Genomic DNA, 10,442 nt, shown 5'->3' with positions numbered 1-10,442 from the left:
AATTTTCAAAGGTTATAAAGGGGAATGATGGTAAAGTTGAAGTGCTATATGGCATGGATATGAAATTAATGGTAGAGGACAAATTAACTGATTGCCAGCATATTAATTAACACATGCAATAAGACTATTGGGAAAATGTGTGTTCCAGAATGCTTTATGATAGCCTCTTCTAAGCAATGCAAACTGAGCACAATATATGTAAGCAGAAATCCAAACTAAATACCAGCTTGTTTTCTGAATGGTTCATTTGTATATTAATGCAAGCTTTGGAGCAATTAAAATATGTGTTCATGCACTAAATGAATGCATTATTAATTCAAAGGGAATAGAGCAAATATATATATAATATATATATATATATATATATACACATAATGACTATACCTATATGTTTTAAAATCAAAGCAAAAATCTCTTTAGGTGATCATGTTGGAGCTTCAAAAGAGAAGAAGCTCAACGAATGATTTATACATTAAGAATAAAAGTAATATATGAAATTGAATACAGGCTTTTTTCTCTTCAATTTATTTCTCTCATTTTTACCTATCTCACCTGACATAGGATAGAACTGTATTTAGAAAAAAAGAAAAAAATACTGCATAAAGTATCAAAGACCTAGATTCTATTACTAGCTGGCTCCAGTGTTTACTAGCTGTTTGATAATTAAACAAGCTATTTAACCTCTCAGGCTTAATCTCCTCATCCATAAAATGGGGCACCTGCAAAATTTGGACAAGTCATTCAATTTTTCATTCTGTCTACCAGTGCTTGAATTGCCTGTTGCCATGGAGAACAGCAAGGATAGTTGGATGGTTATAAAGAGTTTTTATTTGAAAAGATTGCAAAGGAAGGTGGAGCTCAGGATACATATGGAAAGGCACAGAAAAAAACATGCACACATAAAAACTGAGCGAAGTGCATTAAATTGGTTTAAGTTTCAAACATTTGTTTTTTTCTCGGTAAAATCCTCACAAATAGTCTGAGAAATTACTTCTCACTAAATCTCTTGAACTCAGTTTCAAAATTCCTGTCTTGACTTGACTTTGACTCTGACCGCTATATACTTTGTTCTGGCCTTTCCATTCATAATTACTCTAGGATTTGCTGACAAGTAACACTTCTATGCAGAATGTTCCCAGATAAGAACCTCCTGTTTTTTTTTTTTTTTTTTCCCAAAGCAGAAGCCACTCAACATTATTATGGAACTCATTTAGTTACAGCTTTTCTCTGAACCTGATTCCATCCTTTCTTAGAAACAGAGATGAGATGAAAAAGGGGAGAAGATTTGGAGATATCAATTTTCATAGTAATTAGACTGATACAAATATAACATTTAAAGTACTTTATAGCTCTAAGATATTCTTTGACTACAAGTTCACATTATTAAATCATCCTGGTAATGAAAAGAATGTTGGATCTGGAGTCCCCAAGACCTGGATTTATAACCTCCCTCAAACATATACTAATTGTGTAACTTTGAGCAAGTCAGTTGAAAACCCTCTACCTCAGTTTCCTTGGGAGCAAAAGAAGAGTAATAATAACTATTTCACAGGAAAAGTGTAAGGTATAAGTGAGATAATATATGTAAAAATACTTTGCAAATAAAAATTTATATAAATGCTAATTATTACACAAAACATTTCGTTGCCATTGTATATAGTATAAATACCATTTGTTTTCATTATTTATAATAAATATTTATAACATTTATTTATAATAAAATGTTGAGCAATTATAACTGTTGTTCATGATGATGATGACAATAATAATATATTTTAGGGTACCTTATGGTGACAGAGCTTTATATTATTAGTACTAATAATAATTACAGCCACTAGAAAGTTTATTGTTTGTATTACTAAGGCATGGCGTTTAGCAGTCAGTAAACTCTTAATTTCCTAAGAGTTAATTTATGTTACTTCCTTAATTCTTTCCTTGAGGTTCTTCCTAAAATATCAAAGAAAGTAAAAGAACATTGTAAATGGCCATTACTTGCAAAGACTGATACAGAGGTCAAAATTTCTCCCAAAATAAAGCAAAACAAAACTGCCATCAGAAACTAGCTGTAACTCAAAGCAAATTTCTGTATACTTCTAAATAGTTCAATTTTCCTTTTTAGTAAATAAATTTGTATGTAATATTTATTTCACTCAATATCTGAGTTAGACATATCATAAGTACCAATTTAAAAATATTTCTATTTCCAAAACTTTCAGAAAGCTTTTTTCTTGAATGTTGCCATTCATACAGTGGCAGTTTAACCTACAGTTGTTGGGGTTGGAAGAATGAATGGAGTCTTACTATTTTTCTCCCCTGATGCCTCATGGAAATGACATTGTGTTTTTGAAGGTTATATAAAAATGTTATTTCTGGGATATAAAAATGTACATCTTCAGGTAGAGACAAGATGGAGAAAAGGCAGCAATTTGTCTGAGCTCTCCCCCAAGCTCCTCTGAACATGGTTAAATAATAATTTTCCAGTGAAAAATAACTTGGAAATTCAATGAGAGAGATTTATTGTGAAAGTGAGGCACAGTGCAACACAGACAGTACCAATTCATGTTGGGGCCCCAACAAACCAGAAATAGGCCTTGGGAGCCAGTGTATCTGGAGCAGCAAAGGCTGTTTTAGGAGTTCTCATCTCAGAGATGGTAAAGAGGTCAACAGCTGATTAGAAAGAGATTTCACCAGTTTCTTTGCTGGCACTGGGGGGAGAATTCTTTTGCTTTGCCCATAATTACATCTAGGTTTCAGTTTTGGGTAGTAGTCCTAGGAAAAGTAGATAGAAAAAAATTGGGAAAAGAAATGAGAGTAATGCAAGCTTTTTTCGTGAATGGAATTGGATGCTTTTTAAACTTCTTACCCTTGTCTTTGGTCCAACTCTAATTTTAAACATTGTGGGGAGAGAAAATGGAGAAGTCACACTTTAAGCTCTAACACTGAAAGATAATCTTTACTTGGAATGTAATCTTCTGTCATAATATGTTATGAAAGCACTTGCATGGATGGTTTCATAATTATAGCATTCAGAGCAGTAAATGCTAGACTGAAGATGGCAAATCTACTCTCATTATAACCACTTGTTTTCAGTCATTGATAACATTTGAAAAATTGTCCTCTGGGCTGAATTTCCACAGCCTGACAAAGAAAGGAGGTGATAACAAATTTACATATGAGGCTAGGAAAAAGGGGAAATTTGAGAGATGACAATAGGCTAATGACATGACTTTTTCTTTTTAAAAAAATCACTTGTTCATTCAGTGTCCTCTATACAACTCTATAATAAAATCTTGTATTCAAGGACTAGCCACACAAGATATTTATGACAAGTTTATTATCTGGATTATTAATGCTTTCAGGTTTACTATTAAGAGGGGGGAGAGGATGATGGTATTTCCCTTTGTATAAACCAATTACATTTTTCACTTACTCCAGATTCATCAATTTTTCAATCCTATATATTACTTTCCTTGGGCAGAGACCCTCAGGTTAATGCTTTCCATTTATCCTTATCAACACCATATATCCAATGTACCATTAGTTATGAATAAGTATATCTAATAATCTAAAGTCAATCAATTTTAATATGCAATTCTACTATTTAAACCATTCAGCCTATAAAACTGACAGAAAAGAACTATACCACTCATTTCCCCTCAATATACATTGACTTCTTTGGATAGTCTATTGTATCTGCGACTTACATACTGTGTGTGTAGTATTTCCATCATCCATGCCCAAACTATGTTCCCTAAATCTCCCTTAGAGGATTTAATTACCCCAAGGTGGTTAATTATAGTTTATTTCATATTTTATAGGTACAAATTTAATTTAAGGGCTATCCATCCATTACCTCTCACTGTTGCTACTTTTGTCCCTTTTTTTATCATATATTCTTCTTCTAGTCATATATGTTCTGGATTATATTTATACTACTTATTTTATATTGTATATACTTATATTGTATTGAAGCACAATTATACTCTCTACATATATTTCCATTGATTGCAGTGTCACAGATACAATCTAAAGTGCTCAATAAATATTTGCTATCTGACTGAATGATTTACATTCCATTCTATTTTTTTCTGAAAAAATGTTGTTCCATGGTTTGAAGATGTATAAAATTACAGGTAGAGTAATGATTACAAATTCTCAGAGTTAACTATGATAACACTTAAATTCAAAGTTTTATATATGTGTGTGTGGTGTGTGTGTGTGTGTGTGTGTGTGTGTAGTCATAGAAGTGTATGTATTTATGCATATATAAACATATATATTCCTATATATGACATTGGACTATGGCTAAATTTTAAATAAAAAATAAAACTGTTAAACAGAAAAGAATTTTTAAAATTTAGAGTTAAACACCTTAGAGTTTATTTAGTCAATCTTTCATTTTATAACTTATTGGTTATTTAATTTCTAAATGCTTCCATAAGTGCAACTTTTCCATTTGATAGAGATGGATTTGAATTTACCATCTAGTCTATGCTAGTTCATTACCAATACCATGATGTTAAATTTTAGTAACTTTGAATCTGAAAAGCTCTTTCATTTATAAACATAATCGCATATTAAACAACACATTCACATGTTAAACAAGCATCTTTTGTTCTCTGGCATCTTATTAATCTGAACTGAAATATGCTAAGAACTTAATAAACATTTATTGATAAATATTAGGCAATTTATAAAGTTGTGAAATTTAATTGATATTTACAAATGCCTCTGAAGGAAAATGAATATATATTAGAGTTCAAAAATTGGCTGTGCACATATGTAAATGTTTTGAATACAAATCAGGCATAGATTGTCACTTCAAAAATCAGTCCAAAGAGGGCCATTACGGATTTGGTCCCAGTTTCATGAAATTTTGGCATTTACTCTCAAAAGCTGTCTATGGATTTATAAAGAAATACCCACACTGACAAAATGAGATCCTTGGTTTGTTGACATGAATATGAAATGGTGAATATGAATAGTAAAAAATATTAAATTCATTTCTCTCAAAAAAAAAAACAGAAAAATTCAGAAAACATTGGGTACAAACTAAGGTATTCAGTCAGGTAAAAAAAAATATGCTTTTCACATATTTATTAATTGTCACATAAATGAGCCAAACTGATAGAATTAGAGCACCATGGTATTTCTAGCCATCAAAGTCAGCTGAGCAGATAGAATTCATGATGATGCATCTGATGTTGTAGGTAAAGGGAGAAGGTATGTAATAATCAAAATCAAGAGCCAAAATTGCATGAATCCTATGGTTCCAAAGGTGAGGACAAAACTTCCTAAACCCTACAGTCTCATTTATGCTGCCAAGGACCCATAGAACAATTTGTAAAAGCAACTCACATCAATAAAAAGAGAATAAACATCATATTTAAAATTTTTTTCTACTAGATTACTTGATTCACAAAGGAGAAGTGGTAAAGAAATATGAAAAACTGTTTATTTGACCTCCTAATTTTATGGATAAAAATATTAAATATAAAAGAAGTGGTATATTTTCCACAAATTTACACAACTAGTTTGTTTCAACCACATTAAATTAATCTGGACTAGTAAATACATTTATGAATAAACTTTACCAGATACTTGCTGGAATACTTCTTGATCTTGTTAGGGAATAGGCTTATTCTTTTTCTACTTTTTAGCTTTCTTATTTGCATAGTTTTTAAAAATTAATTAAAAACTGAAGAGATTTATAAAATAACATCTTAATTGGTAAACACTGATGAAAATATGTTTGTTTCATTAGTCTACAATGATTATGTTATTAGTATGCATTAAATATGAATACATTTGAAATTAAGACCTGTATGCTTTGATTTGTTTATTTTTTTTTAAATTAATGGGTCTCAATTGGATCATTCACCTGGAGAGATATCACTAGGAAAGAGAATCACAGGCAGAAATGTTCAAGAACTAAACAGGTGGATGTGGGAACTTTGTAAAAATTGTATTTCTGAGTTTTCCAGAACCAAAAAATTTGAAATAGCTTTTTTCTTTATATTTCACTGCTATGAAGACAAGTATTCTGAGCCTGGAATCAAAAAAGACCTATTTTCATGAGTTTAAATATGGCCTCAGGCAATTAATAACTGTATGATCCTGGGCAAGTCATTTAGCCCTATTTATTTCAGTTTGCTCATCTGTAAAAAGAGCTGGAAATTGAAATGGTAGACCACTCCAATATCTTTGTCAAGAAAATGCCAAAATGGGCCAAAATGCTAAAATGACTGAATAAAATGGAGAAATCTCTTTATTGCCCAGTCAAAATTTTGTCGCCAATTAGAATGTTTGAACTTTTGTACAAAAAACAATAGTTTTGATTATATGATATCATTCACATGGAGAATAAGTACATATACAAATAATTTATAATGGTATATAGTATAGTAAATGGAATGTACATTTGACTTATTTTAAACTTTATTAAATCTAGAAAGTCAACAAACTACAAAATAAACCCATATATTTTTATGTGTTCACCAATTTATAAGGTGTAAATGTTCCTATTAAAAATTTAACAACCAGCTCTCTTGCTGATGGGAGCTAGCTCCAATGTATCCTTCATTGGTGAAAGGTATTGTTACTCCAAACTGAATATACTTAAGATCAACTGAAGCCTCATTTACCTCACCATTATGCCTCAGGAATTAATTTGTCAGAGAGAATTTTGAAATTCACTGGCTATCCATGTTCATAGGACATGGCAAATTTCTCATTTTAATCACTTCTTACTCCTCCCCTACATGAGCTTTTCTTGGAAAATGGCATTGCCTGATGTTAGAAATTTTCTTCTCATAAAATAATTTTATTTATTACACATACTATGCTGGTAGATTATTTTTTTTCTCAAGAAAATGCTAGTTTTTTTTTAAATTTATAAACCCATTTTTCCTAAGTAGAAGTAGATGCACATAGTGAGAAAAAATGAGATAAGATTCATGGACCAATAATCATAAAATTACATGTAAGTTTTTATTATAAGTCACTTTCTCTGGACATACTATAGAGGCTTCATATATAAACATCAATTGTTATGGTATACTGTATTCTCTCTGAAGTTGATGGTTTAATATCTGAATAAAGGAATAAAATTTCAGAGGTTAAATGAAATTGATGTACCCATTGTAAAGTCAAAGAGATTTTGCTATTATAAGATGATGGGGAGTAAAGAATAAGAAACATAGATTGTTAGATTAGTAAAGAATCTTATATATCATCTAATAAAACATCCTCATTTTTATAAAAGAGAAAAGTAAAGCTCAGGGAAGGGAAAATTTTGGACAAAGCAACACAGAGAGCAAAAATTATGTAATAGAAAGAGGAGGTGAAAGGAAAACATGATGTCTAACTAGGCATCTGATACATATTGATTATTATTTAAAAACTCATAAGTTATTGATGAATTTCTGATCTGTATCAGAAAAAGTTATCATATCAGGAGTTTTCCTCGCTAATGAGATATCTCAGGACTAAAAGAAAAAATAGACTAGAATAAAATGAAATAAAAAATTTAATTATCGATAGGGTTGATATTAGATGAGGTCTCCTGATTTTTGGAACAATATATGCATGAGTGCATGTTTAATAAGTAAAAATCTCAAATCTCAAAAGTTTCAGAATAGATTAAACACTCAAGAATACAGGGTAAGTAAAGAATTTTCTTTTATACTACAACTAAGTGTGATGCATGAAGGAAAAATTATGCATCAGTCTGGGAATTCCTTCTCTTTCATTATGGCTTAGTTCAAGTGGTAATTCTTTCAAAATTCATTTTTTAATTTCCACACTTATTAATACCCATCTTCCATTACTAATCATTTATTCTTTATATGCTAAGTATTTATCTGTTACCATCTTGTATTATTCCAGTAGGTTAAAAGTTCCTTGAGAACTGGGACTGTCTTACCTTTGTCTTTGTATAGCCAGAACTTGGCACAGTAAGGCACACAGTAAAGTCGCAATAAATGCTTATCCATTGATTTATTGATACATATGGTGACACATTTATAATATTTTAAAGACTTGTTTTATATTTATAATTATTATGTGGAACCTCTAGCCAAGATGGCAGAGAGGACAAACACATCTACTTAAGCTTCATGTTTTCTCTCAGAATAATTTATTTCATGACAAGCCTTGGAATTAGTGCTTGACTAAAAAAAAAACAAACACAAATAACTACAAAGAGAATATGTCCTCAAAATTCTCCAGAAAAGGTCTGTTTTTGCTAATGGGTGGAGACAGTACTGAAGGAAGGCAGTAGCAGCACAGCAGACAAAGTAAGGCAAGCAGTTTACAGCTGAGCAGATCAGAGCGGGAAAGGGTGTGATCTCAGATGTTTTTGTGAGGAGATGTAAATATTTGGGAATCTATTTACCAAAGGAAAGTCAGGAATTATATGAGCAAAATTACAAAACACTTTCCACACAAATAAAGTCATATTTAAATAATTGGAAAAATATTAAATGCTCTTGGATAGGTTAAGCAAATATAATAAAGATGACAATACTCCCTAAACTAATCTATTTAGTTAGTGCTATACCAATCAGACTTCCAGGAAAATATTTTAATGACCTAGAAAAAATAACAAAATTCATATGGAAGAACAATCGGTTGAGAACTTCAAGGGAAGTAATCTTTAAAAAAATCAAATGAAGGTGGTCTAGTTGTACCTGATCTAAAGCTATATTATAAAGCAGCAGTCACCAAAACCATCTGGTATTGGCTAAGAAATAGATTAGTTAATCAGTGGAATAGGTTAAGTTCACAGGACAAAATAGCCAATAACTATAGCAACCTAGTATTTAACAAACCCAAACATCCCAACTTTAGGGAAAAGAATTCATTATTTGACAAAAACTGCTGGGAAAACTGGAAATTCGTATGGCAGAAATTAGGCATGGACCCACACTTAACACCATACACCAAGATAAGATCAAAATGGGTCCATGACCTAGGCATAAAGAACAAGATTATAAATAAATTAGAGGAATATGGGATAGTTTATCTCTCAGATTTGTGGAGGAGGAAGAAATTTGTGACCAAAGATGAACTGGAGATCATTATTGATCACAAAATAGAAAATTTTAATTATATCAAATTAAAAAGCCTTTGTACAAACAAAACTAATACAAACAAGATTAGAAGGGAAGCAACAAACTGGGAAAATATTTTCACAATTAAAGATTTTGATAAATGCTCCATTTCCAAAATATATAGAGAATCTACTCTAATTTATAAGAAATCAAGCCATTCTTTAGTTGATAAATGGTCAAAGGATATGAATAGACAATTTTCAGATGATGAAATTGAAACTATTTCCATTCATATGAAAGAATGTTCCAAATCACTATTGATCAGAGAAATGCACATTAAAACAACTCTGAGATACCACTACACACCTGTCAAATTGGCTAAGATGACAGAAAAAAATAATGATGAATGTTGGAGGGGATGTGGGAAAACTGGGACACTGATACATTGTTGGTGGAGTTGTGAACAAATTCAACCATTCTGGAGAGCAATCTGGAATTATGCCCCAAAAGTTATCAAACTGTGCATACCCTTTCATCCAACAGTGCTACTACTGGGCTTATACCCCAAAGAGATACTAAAGAAAGGAAAGGGACCTGTATGTGCCAAAATGTTTGTGGCAGCTGTTTGTAGTGACTAAAAACTGGAAAACGAATGGATGCCCATTAATTGAAGAATGATTGGGTAAATTATGGTATATAAATGCTATGGAATATTATTGTTCTGTAAGAAATCACCAGCAGGATGAATACAGAAAGGCTTGGAGAGACTTACATGAAATGATGCTAATTGAAATGAGCAGAACCAGGAGATCATTATATACTTCAACAATGATATTGTATGAGGATGTATTCTGATGAAAGTGGATTTCTTTGACAAAGAGAAGATCTAACTCAGTTTCAATTGATCAATGATGGACAGAAGCAGCTACACCCAGAGAAAGAACACTGGGAAATGAATGTAAACTGTCTGCATTTTTGTTTTTCTTCCCAGGTTATTTTTACTTTCTAAATCCAATTCTTCCTGTGCAACAAGAGAACTGTTCGGTTCTGCACACCTATATTGTATCTAGGATATACTGTGACATATTTAACATATATAGGACTGCTTGACATCTGGGGGAGGGGGTAGAGGGAAGGAGGGAAAAGTTAGAACAGAAGTGAGTGCAAGGGATAATGTTGCAAAGAAATTTTTTTCAAAATAAAAAATATTTTTAAAAAAAGTGTTACAAATCACTATTGATCAGAGAAATGCAAATTAAGACAACTCTGAGATACCACTACATACCTGTCAGATTGGCTAAGATGACAAGAAAAAATAATGATGAATGTTGGAGGGGATGCGAGAAAACTGGGACACTGATGCATTGTTGGTGGAGTTGTGAATGAATC

Source organism: Antechinus flavipes, chromosome 4 (assembly GCF_016432865.1).
Source record: "Antechinus flavipes isolate AdamAnt ecotype Samford, QLD, Australia chromosome 4, AdamAnt_v2, whole genome shotgun sequence".
NCBI classification, from domain to species: Eukaryota; Metazoa; Chordata; class Mammalia; order Dasyuromorphia; family Dasyuridae; genus Antechinus; species Antechinus flavipes.
Note: the sequence above shows the minus strand (reverse complement) of the source record.